This window comes from Lontra canadensis, unplaced genomic scaffold (genome assembly GCF_010015895.1).
Source record: "Lontra canadensis isolate GAN:19392208 unplaced genomic scaffold, GSC_riverotter_1.0 scaffold141, whole genome shotgun sequence".
Taxonomy (NCBI): domain Eukaryota; kingdom Metazoa; phylum Chordata; class Mammalia; order Carnivora; family Mustelidae; genus Lontra; species Lontra canadensis.
In genome coordinates, this window is record NW_022631135.1 from 1,974,943 (window position 1) to 1,999,710 (window position 24,768).

At 36.5% G+C, this 24,768-nt stretch overlaps 2 long non-coding RNA genes across 5 annotated transcripts in view; one reads left to right on the plus strand and one right to left on the minus strand.

The window, feature by feature from the left end:
* Positions 1 to 24,768, plus strand: part of LOC116858615 — a 177,920-nt gene that overhangs the window by 103,307 nt on the left and 49,845 nt on the right. The window lies entirely within an intron of this gene.
* The window catches only part of LOC116858616, a 71,967-nt gene continuing 49,751 nt past the window's right edge, over positions 2,553 to 24,768 (minus strand). Inside the window, exon 3 of the long non-coding RNA XR_004380964.1 lies at positions 2,553 to 2,771. This is a non-coding gene — a long non-coding RNA (uncharacterized LOC116858616). The remainder of the gene's footprint in view (positions 2,772 to 24,768) is intronic.

Consider the following 24,768-nt stretch of genomic DNA (forward strand, 5'->3'; position numbering starts at 1 on the left):
CATAGTCGCCAACGTATTTTCATAAAAAGAGGCCCCTAATTATGTTTTGAAATCTCTACACCTGCATCTTTCTTGTAATGTTTAATCAGGACTAGACTGAATATACCAGAGATAAAGATATCACTTAAGGTCCTTGAAAGAGATGTATTAGCCTTCATATGTATTTGATATTGTTTAACTTTTAAAATATATTTCTTAAAAGAAAAAAAATTTAAGACAGCATTTAAGAATAAGACAATATTGTGCTTTATAAAGTATCTACCCCTTATTTTGAAAATGCGAAAATACTTGGCTCACATATATCTTCTATTTAATCCTTTTAACTACTCTGAACGGTAGGCATTAATATTCAGTTTTTAAAAATGAAAATCTCAAGGCTGTAGGGATTAAGTAACTTATAAACATTAACACTAGGTGTAAGGTCTTACTGAACACCCACACTGTGCCTCAGATACCACACATTGCCTTCTCCTACACAGACTTGGATATCTTTTTTTTTTTTTTTTTTTTTTTTTTGAGAGAGGGAGAATGAGTACATGTGGGGGGTGGGGCGGGAGCCAGGGTAGAGGGAGAGGGAGAGAAAAATCTCAAGACTCAATCTCACAACCCTGAGATCATGACCTGAGCTGAATCAAGATTTGGACGTATAAGCAACTGAGCCACCCAGGTGCCCCCAGACTTGAATATCTTGAATAAAGTTTATCATTGAGGCTAAGAATGATTGCTACATTGATTTGACCTAGAAAGTTCAGAGAATGGACAACAGAATGAGAAACACAATAGTTTTTGTTGCTGTTGTTTTGAATTACTGGGTTGGAATAGCAGCAGAAAAGAATTCAGAAGACAAAAAGTAGCTTTAAGTGGTAATTAGCTAGCTATCTGAAGAGTAGCTGTGAGAATGACATCACCAGGGAAGAAAAGAGTAAATATTTCAGCAGACGATCTACCTCAAGGCTAATAGATCTAAAACAAAAGGGTCATTGATAATCCTTCAATTCCTTTTCCTGGCTATCGTGCTGGAAAGAGCTACATGAGCATAAGGCTGAATTGTTCTACAAGGCCTGGTGACCTACAGCTGGCTCATGGTTAATTGCTGGAACCTTGTTGGAGATGTAAGTCAGTCCTGTTAGTCTTTGCAGTTTCATGACATATACCTGAAGAACACAAACATGCATGTAGTGAGTTAGGGAGAAGTTCATTTCTTGGAACCTTTTTTACGTATTCACCATATGAATACTGAACAACATGGGTTTGCATGGGAAGGTCTGTTGAATGACAGAGAAACAGACATGTGTAGTGATTCTTGAGCGCTTGATTCTGTGTCACAAAAAAGAATTCTATTCCTTCTGCCCCACTGACTAGTTTCATGATTTCCTGTCAGTGTAATGTATGTAAGATTCTTGGGACAGGGTTACTGTATAAGTTAAATCAGTTCATGTACAGTTGACCTTGGAACAACATGTGTTTGAACTGCATGGGTCTGCACATACACAGATTTATATATATATATATATATATATATATATATATATAGTATAATATTATAAACATATGTTCTCTTCCTTATGACTTCCTTAACATTTTTCTCTAGCTCACTTTACTGTAAGTATACAGTGTTTAATACATAAAACATACAAAATATGTGTTAATCTACTATTTATATTATCAGTAAGGTTTCCAGGCAGTAGTAGACTATTCGTAGTTAACTTTGGGAGGAGTCATAAGTTAAGGAGGATTTCTCGGTGCGGGGAAGGTCAGCACTCCTAACCCACCCATTATTTAAAGGTCAACTGTATAGAAAACAGTTGGCATCGTGCCTAGAACAGAGTTAAGAAACCAAACAGAGGTTACTATTAATACGTATGTTGTAAGATGTAGATCTCTGACTCTTCTCAAAAGGAAAGCAGTAACCAGACTTGTCTCAAGTGAGTATTAGTCTCCCATTATTGATCCCAGAAGGCCACTAAGCAGGGTCAAATGGGAGAAAAGCCTGTGTCTGACTTGTAGCTACAGAAGGCTTATATTCAGGTTTGGGCTCTTGTCTTTGGTCCCTTTTAATCTGACCAACCGGATGCTTCACTAGCATAAAACTACTTCCTCCCACGGTTTTCATTTGCAGAAACAAGAAGACACTGGAGGCCAATAACTAGATATTTATTTTTTAAATGTTTTAAAGTAAAAATAATAGTGTGAGGCTTTTGCTTCAGCTTTCTTTCTGAAATGACCCTTGACAGGAACTGGAAATACTTCTTGTCAATGCAGCCATTATCTCTTGTGACCAAACGGGATGTGGGAGGCAGAGTGGAATTTGTGAGTTCTTTGTACATAGGAATAAAATGTCTGTCATTTAGTTAAAATAAATTATTGATTTTAAAATCAAAATACTGAGTCAAACAAGCAGGTACTGTACTTGAATTTTCCCTTATTTGTAAGAACTGTTTTTTACTGTTTTATGAATAGTGGGGAAAAATAAAAGGTTATAAATAACAAAAACATGTTTTGGGCTCCATGAAACCCATACAGGCACATAATTATAGGAGAGTTTAAAAAAAAAATGTTTAAATTACCATCGTTTCCTAGAAAATGATTCTCATTCTTGCCTTATCAGATAAGCTAGCTGGCAAAATGCTCAAAGACTTAGGTCCCCTTCTCACTGGAGGCCTGTGCACGAAGCCCAAACCCTTTCTTCCACACTCTGGTGCTTTCTCTTCTTCCTGGGGAATGAAGGTATTAAGTGTCCTCAGCATCTCCCAGGGCTCAGGCTTGGGAAACTGGAGAGAAAGACAAATGACTGGGTTAGCTGGAAGGGAGATAGAGGAAGCCAGACACATAATAAAGTGGAATAATGACACGATGTTTCTCATTATTTAGCAGGTCAAGTGTTGATTTCTTCCAGTGATTGAGATGATACAATTTGGAATTACTGTGTTGTTGCTTTAAGACCTGCAAGATTTAAGTATCTATGGCCTGGGAGTAAAGAAAGGAAAAGAATGGGCAATGAATTATTAACTTCTTGTTCAAATTTCCTTCAAAGCTCTAATTGTTTCCAGAAACAACTTCTAAATCCTCAGAGATGAGAATGGAGGAGTTTTCTTGCTCTGGCTCCTACCTACTTATCCAGTTCCTATGGTTGTCTTTCTGTCTTCAAACCTTGGGCTTCCCATGCTCTACTCATAAATAATAGCAGTATCACTGCCCTGTATCAGAAGTCTGTTTCTCTGCTTTGAATGTCCTCCTTCTTTTATCCAGAATGCTCCTACTTCATTTCCTAGGCTAACCGATCTGTCATCATTTAAAACATGTTACTCAGCCCTGAATCTGAATTGTGTGTACTTTCTATGTTATTTCAAAATATCCTTTACTTTTGTCAGTCATTTCATTTATCACATTGTAATCCTGTTTTATTGCCTACGTCTACCACCAAACAAATGTCTTTGACTTCATTGGTTTAATTCAATATGAGGTGGAGCCTTAACAGTGGTCTGCTTTAAAAGCTCCCTGGTGATTCTGGTTCACAGCCAGGACTAAAACACACTGAACTAGAATGAATGCTCCATGAAGACAGGACCTTGACTGTCTAGTTCACTGCCATACCTCATTTTCTAGGTCAGTGCGGGAAACACAGTAAATGCTCAAGAAATATCTATGGATCAAATGTCATTATAGCCCCAATGCTTGATACAGTGTTAAACATAATTGTTGTTGAATGAATGAATGAACAAATGAATGAATGAATGAGAACCTTAAATTCTATAAGGATTATACAAAGTAGTAAATCACAGATTTTGTTTTTGGAAAGTTATACTTGGAAGGGAATGAGGGGAATCGGAGAAGCACATATTCTGGTATGATCACTTATGCAACCAGTGATAGAAATATTTACAGTGGTTGTGATGATTTCTTAGGGAGAATCTCATGTTGAGAATCCTCCTTCTTTCTGAGTGCAGAAATTTTCCAAGTGGTTTGGCAGATGTCCAGTTAATTGAAGTTTTGAGCAAACTCAGTTTTAAGTTTTTTAGAAAACTGCTAAATCTTCTGAGGTCATTCCAGACCATTTGCCTTCTGTGTTATGCACTAAGGCAGGAAATGTTTTCCTCCGTTTTGAAATGAGCAATTCAAGGGGCCAGTAAAGAATGCATGCGGTGGGACATGCTATCAGCCCCCTCCAGCTGTTTACCATGGTCCTTTTCATTCTTAACAGGGATATCAGGTTCTTTTGGATACTAGTTATGATTTTATACATAAGACAAAATAAACATTTCCTGGAGGGCTTCAGAGGGTAACTACTCTTAGGTCTTATCTTGCATTTTCCTTCAATCAAAAGAGGAAAAAATAAGATTTAATTTGAGAGAAGTCTACCATTTATCAGGTTATGCTGTAGTCAGTTGGTGTATTAAAAATTTTTTTTTTTTTTTTTTAGCCTGAAAGCAGAAAATCAACTTTCTCCATCTTCCATTGCTTAATTTTTTATGCTGGTGAATTGTCATGGCCCCCACCTGAGGTCATCTGAGAACAATAGTACCTGAGTCATTAACCTTCTTAGGTCTTGTTTAGAAGGGGATGGTTGGACCTGCTGTATTCTGACCTGAGTCATCCCACACTGGGCCAGGGAGGCTGAAAAACTGGACTCTTCCCAAAGGAATGCTTGTTATCATGGCGAATCTCCAGAAGGAAACGTTGGTGCTAAGTGAACAAGCATTTTGCCTCAGATTTACTGCTGGGCATGGACAGATCGTGACCTTTTAATCAGGATAGGCTGAGATTGAAGTTTTTGTACAAAATAAATTTGCTTCTGGAATGATTTGCCAGAGACCACCCTGGGGGAATGTTTGATGGTTCAGTGGGAGATCATGGGATTTGGAGTCAGGTAAGACTAAAGTTTAAATTCTGTCTCCACCATATACTGTGTGAATTAGGTAAAATACTTAACTTCTTTGGGGCTCAGGTTTCTCATCTATAAAATATAATAACTAACATAATAACAAAGAAGTGAAAAATCACTAATTTTGTCAGATACACACTTACCTAAAAAATAGTTAAAGCTATGTTGTGTGCCGTATAAAGAGAAACAGTGTCCTCCTCCTACCCAGATATTATAATCCATATTAATACAGAGAAGCATGTAGAGAATGACCAAATAAGAATAACTTTGAATAAGGTAAGAACAAAAGACTAGGATGGTAAAAGCATTGAATTTGGGATTGAAAAACCTCATTCCTAATCTCAACTCTAGCTGTGTGACTTGATGCTCACTTATAAAATAGAAATAGTATCTATCTTCTTATCATTGTTTAGAAAATCAAATTGTATAATGTTGATAGATCTACCTTTGAAAGTGTTAAAAGCACAAATGCCCATATTAATTATTAAGAAGTTTGTATTTCTTCTCTTACTAACCAAAACCAAAGTAGTTTAAGAGTGGGGAGTGGTACACAGGTGGGGAAGGGGTATTTTTTCGGAAGTCAAAACGGGAGATGGTGGTTTTAGTAACAGTATGCTAACTGAAAGCAATGTTTGCATTTCCTCAGCTTCCCCTTAGAAGAAGAGCTTAGCTTTACGTAGACAACCCAGTGTTTGCTTAGTGGAGCAGTTAGGTGGGGCTGAGATAAGGAACTGCCGGGAATTCCTGCATAGACTTTGTATGGTTGTGCTAGTGAAAAGGATTGTGCCCTGTAAAATTATGGAGGGCAAGATTGAGGACTTAATGAAAATAGAGGTTTGTGGAAAAAGCAATCAAAATAGTGTATGTATGTGTTCGTTTAAATGTCACCGTTCAGGGACCCCTGGGTGGTTTATTCAGTTCAGTGTCTGCCTTCAGCTCAGGTCATGATCCCAGGGTCCTGGGATTGAGCCCTGCATGTGGCTCCCTGCTCAGCGGGGAGCCTGCTTCTCCCTCTGCCTGCTACTCCCCCTGCTTTTCTCTCTGTCTCTGATGAATAAAAAAGTAAAATCTACAAATAAATAAAAGGCACAGTTCATAGTAGTTCTTGAAGGCATCCTCCACTAAAACAGACTAAATTTATTGTTAAAAAGTTTCTCCGATAGGTAATCATTTTCCCGACTGTCCTCCTGAATTGTTCTAGAAGTCTTCCAAAACAGATTCTTCCATGAGTCATATGTTTTGCAAACTCATTTTAAAGCTTTTGGACCTATTGACTTGGAGTTTAACATTTTTTTGCCCTTATATAATCGTTTTGTGAATTTCCTCAAATATTAGGCAAACATGCCACCCTTCTCCCTGGGCCTGGTCTTCAGTCCACATACAGAGAAGGTAGAACCTAATCAGGTCTCCCCTTTATACCACATACCCCTTCTCTTTGGGGGTAGGGAGAGGGAGCAGCAATGGCTTCTGGGCTTTTTTGTTTGAAAGGAATCAAGTACACATAAATAGATAAAAATATTATAGATAAAAATATTGCAGATGTAAAACTGTCATTCAAACATAAAATTCCATATTCTGATGATTGTAATTTGAAGTCCATATACAATGAGCCACACCTCTGGGTGATATGGGAAACAGTATGATATGTTATTGTGAATGGAGAAAACCCCGAATTTATCATTTATAGGCATTCATTTCAAGTTGGTTTATCAGAGAAATCTCTGTACTTTCTGATCAGTTTAGCTGTGAATCTAAAACTGCTCTAAATTTTAAAAAAGGAAAAAGAAAAAGAAAACGAGCAAAAAACCAACCAAACAAAAAAACCCAGGAATACAACAAACTAGATGAGATGAGAGAACAAAGGACCATGGAAGTTTTGAGCTGGGAAAATTAGAGTTGGGTTTGGAAAGTAGGGGAGAGAGATCAAGTAAAAGCTCACCGAGATGTCAAGTGGGAGACTGACCTTGAAGGAGAGATCTTGGTGTGGACAACAGAATGAGCAAAGGCACTGGTGTAATGCTAAGGTTACATAAGTGGTGTGATGTGGAGTGGTTAGAATTGTGAAGATGAAGGCGACTGATTGGTGGCAGGTGATGTCATCTTTGAATATTTCATCCTGAACCTCGAAGGGAAACTGAACTCAACATCATGCTAATTAGAAGTTCTTTTTAGTGTTATTTATCCATATTACTGATATGGGACATGGGAAAACTTGAAAAGAATGATGAAAACATTAATGAAATAATACTTTAATATTCCTATTTAAAATGTTTCTTGACTTTAAGCCTTTTTTGCTTTGTAAAGTGTTAGTTTCCACATTTACTTTAGAATCATTTCATTGGATATTTTTCTATTTCATTAAAATTTCAGTCGCACATTTTTTAAAAGCAAAATCATAAAGTCAAAAGAACATAATATTTGAATGAGGATTGTGAATTTTTAAGCTTTTCTTTGTTTAGTATCACATTACTAAATCAGAGAAGAAATATTTATCTGACTGAATGTAGGAAGGAATCAGGAAATATCAACCCAGTTATACCTTTAGATTTCAGCAATGCACCCCCTGAGCTATGAGGTATTGGAGGTCCCAGAGAGAGATTTTTTCACTACTGGAGCTGCTCAACAACTGTTAGGCTGTTTCTAATGAAATAATTTAGAATGTATGTAGAATGATCTGACTATTCAGATTCATACATTTTGGGTTTTTTCTTTTTTAATCTCCTTTCTTTTGTATATAGCCTTGGTTATCTACTAGGAAAACCCACAGAAGCATGTAAGATTGGGAGGTGATAGCTTTACAGTTCTTTTCCAGGAAAACTCTATCTAGCAAAGATCAAGATTTAGAAAGTTATTTCAGCATCCATAAAATCTTATTACAGGCTTCTGAAGAGAACCAAGCCAATTATGCTTCATTTTCACTTGAGTCTTTCATAAGTGAACCTTGTTAACACAGTTTGGAATCAGGCAACATCAGTCATGTAGAGTAGTTGATCCAAAGTGTATATTCTATTATATTCTTTGTGGATAATCTGGGCAAATGTACATGGACCCTAGTATGATTTGCCTGTGCCGCCAGGCATCATTCTGGGTGTTTCTAAAGAAGCGTGTCTATACAACACCTGTCACAAAATCAAAGATTTTTGTTTAATTAATGCAGATGGATTTTAATATTATTCTAGTCAAAATGTAAATAGAAGGTAAAATTGAGGTCTGAATACTCACATATTAGGTTTAATGTTGAATAGGAAAAAAAAAGAACAGTATCTTTGCTTCTGAGATCTTTATAGTTTTCAGAGCATTCAGAACTTTAAATGCTCTGTATGAGTCCTTCTGTCTATACATGGATATCTGAGAATTCATTAACAGCTGAAGAAGAGAAAGACTTGGAAATGAGTTTGGCAAGAGAAGATATTTGAGTGCTGGGGTCTGTGAACTATGTTTTCTGTCTTTTCCCCTTACAGTATTTAAAAATGAATTATGTGCTGGATGTTACATTTTTGTGTTATGCCTGAGGTAAGGTTGACACAAACCATATGCATTTAACACTCAGGGTGAGTTTATAGGAGTTTTGCTGTAAAAACTAAAATCTAATTGTTAGTAATAGTTAATAAAAGAGCATGAAAACAGATTAATTTACGTAATGCCATATTTATAAGACAGACTGTTTAATTTTTTTTAAGATTTTATTTACTTATGACAGAGGGAAAGAGCAAGAGAGGGAACAGAAGCACGGGGGAGTGGAGAGGGAGAGGCAGTTTCCCCGCTGAGCAGGGAGCCAGTTATGGGGCTTGATCCCAGGATACTGGGATCCTGACCTGAGCCGAAGACAGATGCCTAACAACTGAGCAACCCAGGTGTTCCAGACTATTTGATTTCTTAATGTTATTTAAAATTACTCTTGGGTGCCAATTTGTCAGATATTGCCGCAGTTCTAAGTGAAATCAAAAAAGGCTAGAAGAAACAGTATAAAAAATAAACTATTTACCTTTTAAGAATTCAAGAGATATTTCAGAGAAAATTGGAGACATTGTAAACAAATTCAAATTAATTGTAAACAAATTCAACATATTCAACAATATACACACTTTGTGTCAAATACTCTATATGACTGAAGATGCTGGATTTCAAACTGTGTTAATGAGGCTCACTGTGTTACTTCTCTCCATTGACATAGACAATACCATAATCTAAGGACTGACCAAAATTGATGTCATGTTCTACTTCATAACATGGCTTTGAACAAACCCAGTGATTTTTGAAGACTATATTGTGAGTGAATTTTGTAACATAGTACAAATGTTCTGTATTTTCCCAAGGATTAATCATATCAAGATGTAGTTTTCCAGATCTTAAAAAAAGCAAACATGATTTGAGGGCTTATTATGTACTAGAGATTATTAGGCACTGGAAATAGAAAGATAAACAGATATTGTCTCTGCCCTCATGAATAGTATACCCAACATGACTTTTCATATGAATAGTCAATCACATACTACCAAAAAAAATGACATGCTGAACTGCTAATGAAGAAGAAGAACAACAACAACAAAACAATTAGCCCAAAGAAAGGTTTAGGAAAGAAACAGTAAAGATAAAACCAGAAAATAATAATAGAGCAGAGAAACATTCTATATGGAGGACTGACATAGCAAAAAAAGATCAGTTCAATGAAAAAACTAATAAATTTGACAAACGTGTGATGAAGTGGTTTAAGAAAAAGAGAGAAGTCACAAAAAATACTACTGGGAATGAATGGGTGCTGCACACACTGAAATGAAAACAAAAAGGTATTATGAGCAACTTTTTGTCAGGAAATATGGAAAGTTAGATGTAATGGACAAATTCCTGGAAAACCACAATTGACTCAAGAAGATACAAAAAACATTAATATTCTTATAACTATTAATAAAATCAGTAGTTAAACACAGGAGACTGTCACTTCCAGCCATGACAGAGCAGCTGGTAGTAGATTGCCCTCTTACCAAAAACAACTCTCACACAGAAGTAAATACGCGAGACAAGCATTTCTAACCATTGAAGAACAGGCTGAGACAAAGGAAAGACATAAGATGAGTACTACTGTTTCCCCAGTTTGGGGCCTGGGACAAATTCTTGCTATGTCACATGATAGGGAGCCCAAGCAGATATAGGGTCTTGCTAAGTTTTGGAGGCAGAGATTGGAATTTGGGCTGCCTGAAGCAGCTGGAATTTGCAAGCCAGTCTGTATGAGCATTTCCCTCAGATCTTTGGCTGGGGGTTAGCCAAGCTTGTATAAGACAAGGTTCCATGAAACCTACTGGGGATCTGCTGCAGGGCTGAACAGTAATGCCAGCCAGGAGAACTGGCCCAATTAGAGAGCAAATAGAAGATACATACTTAAAATAGAAGCAAATAGAAGATATGTATTTACAATATTCATTGTATGTTATATCCATGCACCTACAGAGTAGTGTGTGCATGCTCTCTCCCCCTCTCTCTTAGTTGTCTATATGAAAGTGTGGGTGCTCCTCCAGGTCCCACTGGAGTAGTTCCTAGTAACAGATTTATCTGTTACTTACCCAGTCCTATAATTATGAAATTAACATTTACTTGTAAAAGAAATAGGTAGGGGCGCCTGGGTGGCTCAGTGGGTTAAAAGAAATAGGTAAGAAACACCACCTGATCTTTAGATCTAGTAATCTTAATCCAGTACTAAATCAAAGCAGAGGAAATTTGAATTCAGACTATTCATGTTACTTTAAAATTGATCTGGGTTTGACAGTTCTCAAAACTAATTTTCTATTGAACTTTCAGCTTAAATTGTTAAGAATTAAGGTAGCAAGAGAAATTTATTTAGCTAACTTTTTACTTTTGCTTTAAATATCATTTTTTTTTGCTAAGTACAAAATCCTTTGGTATAGAGTTAAAAACATTGAAAAGACTTAAAAATCAAGAACAAACGGTATTAAGTTTTTTAGAAATAATTTTGAGTTTAGGTAGAAAACCTTGCACCTAAATATTTTCAAACATGGGAAAATAAAAATTAGTCATTATTTTATTTAGAATAATGGTACTATTAGCAGGCTTAAATAATAGTAACATAGTTTGATCCTAAGACAATGCAAATTATTGGTGTAAGACAGGCAATCTCAAATTATTATTTTTTTTTAAGATTTTATTTATTTATTTGTTAGAGAGAGAGAGAGAGCATGAGCACAGGCAGACAGAGTGGTAGGCAGAGGCAGAGGGAGAAGCAGGCTCCCTGCTGAGCAAGGAGCCCAATGTGGGACTCGATCCCAGCACGCTGGGATCATGACCTGAGCCAAAGTCAGCGGCTTAACTGACTGAGCCACCCAGGCATCCCAAGCAATCTCAAATTATTAACAATGGAGCAAAACCAAGGAAGACCTCATGGTATAAAATAGCCTTGACCCAGGGGCTAAGTGTACTTCACAGCTGTTTGGACTTTTCAAGAGTCCTGCTATCTTTATAATGTACACTTTTAGCTTTCTGTAGTGCACTGTGTGTATTTATGGTCATTCATGCTGAACAGAGAACAGTTTATGTATGTTTACTCCTAGCATCTAAGCAACTTTGGTACTATCTTTTTGCGGGGTTTGGGGATCACTTTCTGTTAGCTCAGATGTTTGCAAGCCTATTTGCATAGGAAGGGGGGATAAAAGCCATGTAGAGTGGCTTTCTGTGTTACCTAGATATAACAGATATAACAGAAATTCATTCACAATGGGTTCTTAGGTTTAAGAGGCCTTATATATACATATATATATATGTATATATATATAAATAATATATAAATAATATATATATTATATTATATAATATATAATATATATTATATAATAATATAATATATAAATATTATTAATTTTATTTCATTAATTATTTTATTTTTAAATTATTTATTATTAAATTTATTATTATTAATTATTAATTAATTAATTATTTTATTTTATTAATTTTATTATATAAAATATAAATTTATTTTATTAATATTATCAATATTATTAATTTATTATATATTATATATAATATTATATAATTAATATAATCAATTAATATAATTAATATATATATTATATTATATAATATATATTATATAATATAATATATATATTATTTATATATATATATATACATATATATAAGTATGTTCTATGAAGATGTATATGAGAACCAAGAATATATGGTTGTACCCTTTATTGGATGATCGCCTTCCTAATAAGCTTGTCTTTTCATTTGGCCAGATACTGGTTTTTTCAACTCTAACGTATCAAGGTTTTCCAAGCTCAATATACCTAATAAGTAGAATACATACTCTTAGAGGTTTTCAGTCATGAGATGTATCAGTCTCCTATGTATTTGACTCATCCTTTTCATTTTTTAGCTCTAAAAAGAAATCAATTCTCCACATACTGTTTAAGAACTAGTGTACAACTGTTTGCTACCTACCTCAACTGAAGATTTATTTATCAATATGTGGGATTTACCTACAAATTTTAGACAAATTTTCTATTTTTTTTACTTTCCTCCTTTTTTTCCCCTACAAATCCTGTCACAGGTTTATTCATACAAGTAGCTCAAGAGGACACCAGCCCCATGCAAACAGAAGCCCAGGGGTTACACCAGTCCTTCCGTAGAACTCTTATCTGCATAATTTTATGACACCGAAATGATTGTGTATTCCTTCAGATAGGATATTGTTTGCTTTATCCAAGCATCCTGGGACTTTATTTACTTAGTATTGCTTTAATTATTTTGAACTTTCTTAGATCCTGCAGGTTAAAAAGTTGGTAGATATAGGTGATACAGTAGAGATGAAAAGTGTTCAAAAATTCCTGCCCTCAGTTGTTTACATTCTACGGGTAAGACAGATATTATGCATAATAAGTAAATTATATAGTATGCTAGAGAATGATAAATGCTATGGAAAAGAAAGGAAGCAGACTAATGGATATCAGATATATAAAGATTGGGGTTACACTGTAGGTGTGTGGGGAAAAGTATCGATGAGAAAGTGAAATTACAGCACACATTTGAGGTGTGTAATTTTGGGGAGAAGTACACCCCAGGGAGGAGGAGCAGCCCGTGAAACCCAAGGTAGGAGTATAGACAGTATGTTTGAGACAGAAGGCCTTTGGGGCCCAAGAGGGTTAGCGAGGGCAGGATTGGGAAGATAAAGTCAGGAGGAGGACAGGAGTGGGGGTCCAGACCAGGTAAGGCGTTGTGGGCCATTGTGAGAATGAGGCTCCTGCTCGTAGTGAAGGACAGTGGAGTGTTCAAACACAGTGAGGCTGTTCAAAGACATGACATTGTTGAAAGAAGCAATCTGGCTGCTATGCTGAGAATGCACCATAGTGGGTCAGGGAAGGCCAGGGAAGAGATTACTCCAGGAATCTAGGCAAGATATGAAGATGGCCTTAACTAGTGTGGTGGCAGTCGAAAAGGTGAAAAATGGCAAAATTTGGAATATATTTTGATGGTAGATCCAGGAGGACTTCCCGATGGATAGGATATTAGTAGAAGGAAAACAAGTGGACCCAGGGTTAATGCCATTTTGGGTCTGAACAGTTGGAAGGACAGTTCATTTCTGCACCATCTCACATCTGTTTTAATCTTCTCTTATTTTTATCCTCATGACTTTATGCTTGTTTATATCCTTTAATGATAGTTTAGAGGGGCTTTGGGTTGAAGCAATGATAAACCTGTGTCTTTAACTCAGCATGTTTATCCAGAAATCCATAATCGTTATTTTGATAAATTAATTTTATTTAATTTTGCTTTGTGGGGAAGAAACGCCTTTGGAATGTAACTGTAATGTGATACCTTATTTTTTAAAAAGGTGATGGAAAATAAATGTCCATGACCAAAACAACGTGGCTCATATCCATGTAACACATGATTCAATTAGAATTTCCTTGTTGTATTTGGTTTCCGCGGAGAGAGATTATTTTTTACCCTTGTGCCCTTGCCAAAATGATATCCAGAATTAACTTCTCTGCAATTAAACTAGTCCATTTTCGTATTTTGAAAGGATTGATGGAAATCATCCAGGGGCTTTTATGTGCCCAGAAAGATACCACACACTCTGCATATTTCCACAAGGAGTTAGGAAAGGTCCAAAGAATCAGAGCAGATATTTAATGCTGCTCATTGAGAAATATGAACAGGATCTTCCAAAAGAGCTGGAGAAATAATATATAAATTGTTTTAATCAGTAATTTGTTTTACTTTTGTTTTGTTTGGATCAGTACTTTGTTAATTAGCTTTGTTTCCTGCTAGAGGGCAAAAGGTCAGCGTTTTAAGCTACTATTGTCCAGTTACTGCCTTTTTTACCCCCTGCTCTATAAAGGAAAGTCAAACCTTAACTGGGTATGCTTATTTCTTTTAGGTATGTTCCATATCTCCCTGTCCTTTCCATGATCTAACAAGATCAACTAAAAAAACCCGAAAAAACAAATTATCATCTATTTTTAAACTATATACTATAAAATGTTCTTTCTACGAAAACCTGAAAACTTTAAAAAGAGTAATTTGGGCAGCCTGAGGCATTAATTGAGGATCAATATGATAGCTTTCAGTTATGTTGAGAATCAGATATACCTTCTGAGGGGTGCCTAGGTGGCTCCTTGGTTGGGTGACTTCCTTCAGCTCAGGTCATGATCCCAGAGTCTTGGGATTGAGTCCTGCATCGGGCTCCCAGCTCCACAGGGAGTCTGCTTCTCCCTCTGACCTTCTCCTCGCTCATGCTCTCTTTCACTGTCTCTCTCTCAAATAAATAAATAAAATATTTAAAAAAAGATATACCATCTGAATACATCAAAAAATAAAATTCTGCAGGTGAAAAGTATACTTAATCACTTTCTAAATCTTTTCAAATTGTTGATACACATGAGAATAATCAGAGAGCCAGAATATTCAAGATTTATCCCCACTGGGCCTCCTATTTCACAGCTGTTAAATAGTTTGTGTAATCTATCTCAGCGGCAGTATGCTAATTGGAATTCTGTTTCTATTTCCTGTTCTCATGCTTCTCAAATTGGAATAATTGAACCTCTGGGAAACCATGGCAGGTTGTTGGTGGTTGATACCCCAGAATGAACAAAGTGAAATTTCCTGGAGCATCTATCTTGGAATTTTTTATGAAAACTTTCTGTATTTATATATTGGTGTATAACAGAGAATGGTCATAAAGAAGACACAAGAGAAACTTCTACTAGCCATAGGTCCCTTGGACTTTCTTTACCTTAACCTACCTTCTATCTCCTCTACTATTTAGGCACATTGATATAAATATTTGAGCTCCTCATTTTGAAAGTCTTCAGGAAAGTTTCTGTGATGTTCTTCAGATAGTTCTAGGATTTGATACTGATGATACCATATTTCATGGCTCTTAAAAAAGTGCAAAATATTCTAGAAAAGCTTGCAGAGTAAAACATAAATGTCTAATAATCCTACTAAGTTGCCAGTCTTTCTTTTTACCAGACATGCCTAATTTTGTCTCACCTAAGTCAATTCCATGACTTTGGATGACATTTTCAGCCTTTTTTACAGAAGATAATTATAACATATATGAATTGAGAGCTTGCTTTGTATTAAGAGCCTTTCTGTATTCTCTCTTTAAACCATTACAGCACTCCTCTAAGTTAAGTACTAGTCTCATATATTTTTTAAAAATTTATTTTTATTTAAATTCAATTAAAATATAATGTATTAATGGTTTCAGGGGTAGAGGTCAGTGATTCATCAGACTTCTATAATACCCAGTACTCATAATATCACATGCCCTCCTTAATGTCCATTACCCATTTACCCCATCCCCCCAACCCTCCCCTCCAGCAACCCTCAGTTTGTCTCATTTATTTTTATAGGTGAGAACCTGGGCACAGAGTGGTCAGGTTACATTCTCAAAATCATACAGCCTCAGAAGGGAAGGATCCAGGATTTGACCCCAAGTGGTCCTCTTTGGAGGCCCTACCTAACTTTAAACATTATTTTTTTGTCTGTAAATAATCTTGAGTTAACACCCTCCTTTGTTTAAAAACCAAATAAAATCTTTATAATTATGGATAGCAGGGTTGACTTTTGCAACGTGATGTGATCCTTACTTAACCGATGGGATCCAGGCACATAGTGCTCAGCTTGCATGAACAGCATCAAATTAACACACAGTCAGAACTGCATGATCAATCCCAAACCAAAAATGAAGCTGGTGAAATTCATGTTCCATTTTCACAGGCCTCAGCTTCCACATTCTCAACTTTTCTTGGCGCATTCTCTCCAAATGCTTTCCAGTCCTCCCATCTTGTGTAAACAGAAGAGAATTTGATACTAGCCTTTATAGTGTAGTTGATGGGTTCCACTTTACATGGGTATAAATGAATCTCAGTAATGTGCCTTATCTGAAGTAAGCATCTTCATTTGAACCTTTGGTTTTATCTCTAATAGAAAGATTTGAGTCCATTAAAATGCCAGCCTCAGTAACCATGTGGTAAGATAACTTGAGAGAGGTCGGCTCTTGATCTAATTCTATGTCTTCATAAGTTACTCTACTTAATGAGACCAATAGGTGAAGGTGGCCTGAGGAGCAACACTACGCAGTTTTCTTTGCTTATTTAGACCTACCGGCCTTTGGTGGACCCAAGGCTAACAGTGACCCATCAGTTGAAGCACTGCCCATTTTCCAGGAGTTTCTGGGGACAGAAGAGCACGTATCTCATTGTTTTCCTTTTCTGCCAAGACTGGAATAGGTGTCTAGGGCACATCCATTCCTTCCCAAATACTCTGCAAACCATCACTGACTGTACAGAGGCTTCAAGATCAAACAGCTCAAGCTTCCTGTTTATTCTGATGTTGTGACGTTTGGTAACCAGCATCAAGGTTGCATAGAAACCCTGCTCTTGTGACATCCTGAAATGCCTATGTCTTTTGTATTACTTTGATCTCTGTTAAGAAGCAGCTAAAAAGAAAACCATCTTCCTTATTAAAGGAGGCACTGCCATGGAATTTTCTTCTTTCGTATGGTTTTTCTCTGTTTATATGTTTATCTTTTCCCCTCGACTTATCAAAGTCATGGACTGTTTCTTTTCTCTTTGCATCCTCAGTGAGAACTTGACACAGAGTAATGTAAATGTGGAATGAGGGAATTAATGAATGAGGAGTGAATAAATACGTTTTTGTTGAGTCTGTATATAACTTTAGCCTCCTTAGGGGTATATGTAGAATAATTCTCCAACAGAAATTAATAACACTGCAAAGTATCCAGTGGCATTAGGCAGCATAATTTATGTTACTAGAATAAGATACTAGCTTAGGCAAAACTCATCCCGTTTATGAACAAAGTTAGGACTTAGGTGTTAAGTATTAATACCTAAAATTAATAATTTTAGATTATTTAGAAAAGTCTCATTAAAAACAGGCAGAGAATCTGAATAGACATTTTTCCAAAGAAAACATACAGATAGTCAATACATACATAAAGAGGTGCTCAACATCACTCGTCATCAGGGAAATGCAAATCAAAACCACAATGATATATCACTTATACCAGCTAGAATGGATTATCATCAAGAAGAGAAAAGGCAAGTGGTGAGGATGTGGAGAAAAGGGAACCCTTGTATACTCTCGATGGCATGTAAATTGGTGCAACCACTATGGAAAATAGTTATGGAAGTTCCTCAAAAAATTAAAAATCCAGTAATCCCACCTTTGCTTATATACCGAAGAAAATGAAAACAGGATATTAAAGAGATGTGTGCACTTCCCTGTTCATTGCAACATTATTCACATAGCCAAGATAAGTGTCACTGGATGGATGAGTGGATAAAGAAGATGCGGCATTTGTATGCAATGTAATATTCAGCCATGAGAAGGAAGGAAATCCTGCCATTTGTGACAGTATGGATGGAACTTGAAGGCATTATGCTAAGTGAAATGAGCCAGACAGAGAAAGACAAATACTGTATGGTATCACATATATATATATAAACGTCAAACTCATAGGACCAGAGAGTAGAAAAGTGGTTTTCAGGGACTGGGAAATATGGAAAGATTGGTAAAAGGGTACAAGCAATCTTTCAGCTAGAAGATAAATAAGGTTTGAGGATCTGATGTATAACATGGTGACTATAGTTGATAATAGTATACTGTATAATTGAAATTTGCTAAGAGGGTGACACTCAAATGTTCTCACCAAAAGAAAAGAAGAGAGAAGAAAAGGGAAGGGAAGGAAAAAAAAGAGAGAGAGAGAGAAAGAAAGGGAGGAAAGAAGGAAGGAGAGAAGGAAGAAATGTGAGGTGATGGATATGTTAGTTAACTAGATGGGCATACCGTTTCACAATGTATGTACATCAAATCAGCATGAGGTACAGTTTAAATATCTTACCATTTTGTCAATTTTATTTCCGTAAAGCTGAAATTTAAAACAAATGTACTTGGCAGTGTTGTTTGTTTTCAGAGAAGGTGTGGAGTTTTTGTTTTGTTTTTTTTCACTGACTCCTTTGATGATACTTCTCATATTCACTTCCTATTTGATCTTTAAAAATTAAAATCACTTGTCAAAATCATTCTTATAACCTGTCATATCTTAATGCTGTGTCTTAATCAAATGATATTCAAACTTGTCTGGAAGGGAAGTTTGCCTTCCTGTTTGGAAATTTACAAAACATTCTGCCCACCAGATGTCAATGCTTCTTTTGGAAACACTTTTTGTATGGTTTCTCTTCTCATCGTGCAAAGAGCACAGTCTGTAGTTTGAAAATCTTGACAATTTTAACATCTGGGACTGACTTAAATCCAGGAAACTCTATGGCCATAATGATAAGGATAAACAAAGAGTATACCAAAGGTGGTCTTAAAGGAGAGACTATTTCCCCCCACTTTTCACTTACAGTAAGAAGTGAAATGAATAGGGAATTGAAGGATAACCTGTAAGTCTGAAACAGCACTTTTCCAGGTGCAGGAGAGGATGTGAAGTTGCTGACATTGGTTTTAAAAAGTTCAAACTGTAAAGAAAAGGGAAATAGTACCTGGATGGTGGTTTTTCGCTGGAACTAAGATCAAAGCTCATCATTTCTAAGTATAAAGTAAATGGAGGCTTTGGGAATTGCTCTAATTTTAATATAAGATAATTTTCCAATTTTTGTGTATTTTCTACTGACTGATGCCTCTGTTTGCAGTTACATAGATTTGAAATGTCTGTATTTGTGAAAAGTTTGGCCACTTGTCTTTTAACTTGGTAGCATGCTAATTAGCAGTGAGGTCCCTTTGTTTAACATCTGGACTACAGTAACGCTAATTAGAAGGGACAGTGTATTTTTCAGATTTCCATGTACCTTTATACACTGAACCTGTTTTTTTTTTTTTGTTTTGTTTTGTTTAAAGATTTTATTTATTTGACAGACAGAGATCACAAGTAGGCAGAGAGGCAGGCAGAGAAAGAGGAGGAAGCAGGCTCCCCACCAAGCAGAGAGCCCGATGTGGGGCTCCATCCCAGGACCCTGGGATCATGACCTGAGCTGAAGGCAGAGGCTTTAACCCACTGAGCCACCCAGGTGCCCCCACTGAACCTGTTTTTTAAAGATTTTTTATTTATTCATTTGAGAGAGAGCAGGCCAGAGAGAGCAGGAGCAGGGGGGAGGGGAAGAGAGAAAAGGAAGGGGAGGGTAAGAGGGAGAAGCACACTTCCTGCTGAGCCAGGAGCCCAATGTGGGCTTGCGGGCTAATGCAGGGCTAATTCTCAGGACCCCAGGATCATGACCTGAGCCAGAGGTAGATGCTTAATGGACTGAGCCAGTCAGGTGCCTCCATACTGAACCTTCTAATATGTCTTATTGTACTTGTCACACTGCAAGGTGAGACATTATTGGTAGTCATGATGGAAAGATTTCATTTCTTGATTTAAAACATAGAAGACTAATTGTCCAGATCTTAAATGAACTCTGCCTATTTTGACAATGGGAAATGAAGCAAAGACTTTGCTCTATTTTCCTGAGTCTTTGGAAATTGTAAAGGTACACTGAGCCTCAAGTATAGTTCTGGGTCACTTCAAAACCCTTCCTTCACCTTTTGTATTTTCTATCTCTTCTGCTCTTTGAACTGCTTTGGTCCTCTTGAAAAACAAATGGGTCAAGATATTTTTTATAAGTTCTATTCTTCAGACTTAGACTTTATAAGTACTTGAGTTAACATCATAAATATCATGACTAATTATGCTCTGTGCAATTAATCAAATTTCCATTTCATCTGGGGATTTTGCTAGCAGATGACACAGCTTTGGCAAGTGATTAATTGGCCAGGAGAAAGGTGGTCTCTATGGGCTGGATTGATAGGGTCATGGGAAACACCCCAATGCTAAGAAGCTGAAATGAGCCACTCCCCGAATAAAAATTATTTGAAGACTACATTTAAATTAGAAAAAATATATAGTCAGTTGTGTATATGCTTCTTACAAGGGTAGTTTACATTAGCATTTTAATAGCCCCTTTGGATATCTGCTAAACTTTGGTAAGAATGAGAATTGATATAGATATTCTCATTTTGAAAGGGCTGAAGGAAAGAATTTTTTGAAGTAAAAGCAATTTAGAAATTTCAATGTAAAAACGGCTTTACTTAGACACTCTGTGAACTTTGTGTAAAAATTTAAATGCCTGAAATAAAACCTTTGTGCGTGCAAATCATTAGGATTTGACTGACACAGAGTTTGAGCTAGCCAAAAAGAAAAAAAAAAAAAGTAACAAACTGTTTTTAGAATGTCTCAGGACTCTAACACTGTGACTGCTATGCTTATGTTTCCCTGCTTTGGGACAGGTTTATATTTCTTAAAACAAGAGTCAAAAAACAAAACAAAACAAAATAAAACGGAACTCTTATGACAATTGTTCCAATCACTTTCCTATTTCTGATTTCAGGAAAAAGCTTATTGGTTATTCATAGTTAAAAGGTAAACTGAGGCACATTAAAATTTTCAAGTTTATTTGAGCATGCATAAGTTCAAGTTTATTTGAGCATGCATAAGTTCAAATTGGGCAGTGCCAAACCAAAGATGGTTAGAAGAATTCTACCCATAGGAGCAAGGGACAGGGTTTTTATAGAGCAGACACTGAACCAAAGCAAAGAGATGATTTGATTGGTTATTGCTTAAGTGGTTGCCTTATTTGGGAAAGCCTCCTTCACTGTTTGTGATTGGTTGTTCTTACGTTTCATTGTTTGGATTTGAGGGCATTGACTCTGGCTCAGATTTTGATTCACTTATGCTGGTTACCACTGCATTAGAGACACCTCAGTGTGCTGGACTCTTTGTTTAAATACTTTAACAACATTATAGACATAAGCTACCGTTCCTGATTCATGCTATAAATATGGGCAAGCTAGAATTCAAAGTTCTGTACCATACTAGTCAAAAGTAAATATCATAGAGCAATACTGTTGTGTACCCAGTTATTTCCATATATCATTAGCTCTGAACAGGTTTATTTATTCTAAGACTCTTCAATCTAGGACTCTTCAATCTAGAATCATTAAAACCATGTTTTGCTTCTAACCTCCCAATTATGGACTTACGGATTCAGGTCAAGAAAAGAAGTGTAGCCCACACAAAACTGGAGATCACAGTCATGTGCAGATGAGCTTGTGGTGTATTGATCTTGGCAAAGGCAAGTTATCTAGATTTAAAAAACATGGGAATCCTTTAGAATTGTATTTTGTTACCATGGTAAAGAGACATAGGTTTTCATCATGTGCTTTCTCCTTATTATGTAACAGGAATGAGAAATATTTCTAGGTTTAGTGATTGAAACCTCAAAATCCCCTTTACAGATATGATAATATTTAAGTTTACTGAAAATTAAACCAGAAAAATTTGCAGTTGTACCTGTCTTCATATATCTGTTTCTTCTATGCAAAATGGGTTGGTTTCTATTCAAAGAGAGAAAAAAAAAATACCTGTTTATGTATTAATAGGAATGTTTCTCACACTCACTTCTCTGCATGGGATAAAAAAGAACAAGTCTATTTTCTTTGTTCCTGAGATTTTTTTTTTTTTAAATCAGTTCTATGCACTGAACTTTGTGTTGTCTGTATGTCTTTCTATTGCTGCTTGCTGTTTCTTTCTAGATGCCCTTCTGAGTAGACCTCTACGTGAACTATATTTGTTCCTGGAGAATGCAGCATGACCTCACAGATTTGGTCAAAATAATGAACATTTCTTTAAGGGCCAGCTGAGAGAGAAAGGATTTGCTCAGCACATTTTTACCACTGATGCAACTCCCTCCTCCCTCTTTCTTTCTTTCTTTCTTTCTTTTTTTTTTCTCTCATACAAAACGTCTGATCATTCCTAAGGTTGAGAAACTCACAGGGCAAAAATGTAAGGCTTTCTCTGTGTCTGGAGGAAAATTTTGTCATTTAAAATAAAATAGCTCTGATCAGGCAGGACAGTCTTCCTGAGTATTTCATTCCTAGGACTGTTTGCATTCTTTCCCAGTGAGCTTGTGTGATAGGCACCAGAACCTATTTATAACAGGAAAGATGAGCTATTAAGCTATTCAGTACTGCTTTAAGAATAAGTGATTGGCTGGAATTTCTATGTGCCTCTTGTCAGCAAGATCCTTTGCCCTTTTGGGGGAGATGTTGCTGTTAGGCTTGTGAGAACCCAGCTCAGGAATGGCATGTGATGTGAGAAGGGAAGCAGTTGGATTGAAACCCTACATGGTGAAGTCAAAAAGATGCTCTTTCTTGAGCTGTTGCTGAAATATGCTGGGGTTATTCCAGTGCCTGCAGAGTAAACAGAACCGAAGGTGCCCTGGAGGATAATGGAAAAGGGTGTGAGAAGACTCTGAATTTTTCCCAGCTGTATCTCTCAGCCAGTTACCATTCAGCTTTCACTCTGACTTGAGAAAACATTACTCCAGGGCACAAGAGTCTGAGTCCTTTGGGAGAGTGTCCTGCTTGTTTAAAGACATAAGAGAAGTTTCTACCCAACTCTTTATTCCTCACAATTGCTGAGGTAAACCAAAGAAACAAACAAAACAACAACAAAACACCTCAACAAGCACAAGAAGACATTATAAATATATGATAACTCATGATAAACTACACAGGATCATAGAATGTTCAACCCATACAAGACACCAAAAGGTCTTGGTCCAAGCCCTTCTTCAGATGAAGAAAGCAAGACACACTCATTCAAATAACCTATTAATTTAGCCAGTCACACCAGAACTGGAATGACTTCTTGTGGCTTCTTGTCTCCCTGTCCAAGGGTACCCTTTTTTGGGAAATGCACATTAATAGCCAACATTACAAATGGAAAGCATGTCTATAAGTTGTTAGAGCAATGCTGTCCATAGCCAGTCTCTAGAATTAGCAAGTCTGTGGCCCCAGAGCTGTGGAGCAGCCATAAAGAAGCTACAGCATGTCGGTATTACAAGTACTTCGGTTCATCTGGCTTGGTTATCCCCAAGGGAGAATGAAGTTGCTGGATATTTTTCAGAAAGTTTAGCCATTCAGATGAAAAGGAGGGTGGTGCTGGTGTTGTGAAAAACAGATCAAGGTACAGGGTTAGGTAATTAAGAATGATGACTGATCAGGGGAGATATTCTTCTATGCATTTTTTAACTTTGTTTATGAAGCATTGAGATATTCTCATTAAATTATTTAGAATTTAACACAGTGGGGATTTGTCTGTTTAATGTAACCCATTTTTTTTTTTTTTTTAAATGACAGAGAGAGAGGGAACACAAGCAGGGAGAGTGGGAGAGGGAGAAGCAGGCTTTCCACTGAGCAGGGAGCCCAACACAGAGCTACATCCTAGGACCCCGGAATTATGACCAGAGCCGAAGGCAGATGCCCAACCATCTGAGCCACCTGGGAGCCCCTAATGTAACCCATTATTTTTCTATTATGTTCAGTCAGCCAACATACAGTACATCATTAGTTTCTGATGTAGTGTTCAATGATTCATTAGTTGTATAAAACACCCAGTGCTCATCACAACGTGTGCCCTCCTTAATACCCATCACCCAGCGACCCCATTCCCCCCCTTTAGACCCTCAGTTTGTTTCTTGGAGTCCAGAATCTCTCATGTTTTGTCTCCCTCTCTGATTTCTTCCCATTCAGTTTTCCTGTGTGTTGATTATCCCCCATGATCTTCTCAACCATGTAAGAATAACTCGTGTGATCATTTCCATTCTTCAATATGAAAATGGAGGCTTAAAAAGATCATGCGACTAAGCCATGGCAGAGCCACCGATCTTTATGATTCCAGAATATATGTTTTTGACCCCTAGGTTCTGTTATCTGAAATATGTTATACTTTTCATTACATCATAAAAACACAAAGTAAATAAGTTTATAACCTCTGCTGGTTGTGTGCTAAGCCTGTCAGGTTTTCATTGGTTTTGTTGGTTAGATTTTTTTGTTTTGATGAAAAATCTTGGAAGATTTTTCTTAAATCTTAAGATTTAAGATTTTCTTAAGCTCTCCTATGTTCTTTATGAAGAGAGATCAGAACAAAGTAGGCTGTCAGCAGTTGGCAAGCATTAGTGATTCATGTGAAAGACCATTGTCTTTGGTGATACAACTGGGCTAAGAGCCTAGGGACAGGAATCTGCCATATCCTGGCTATGAGATGTATGTAAACAATGTCACTGGGATACCTTATCTACAGTTTCTTTTTAAAAGCTCTAGGGTGCCATGATTCCCTTATAAAATTTTCCACTTGAAGATCTGGCATTATTTATTTAAAAGGAATATGTAGTTTTATTTTTTTTACTTTTTTTGTAATTTTTTTATTTTTTATATTAACATATACTGTATTATTAGCCCTAGGGGTACAGGTCTGTGAATTGCCAGGTTTACACACTTCACAGCACTCACCTTAGCACACACCTTCC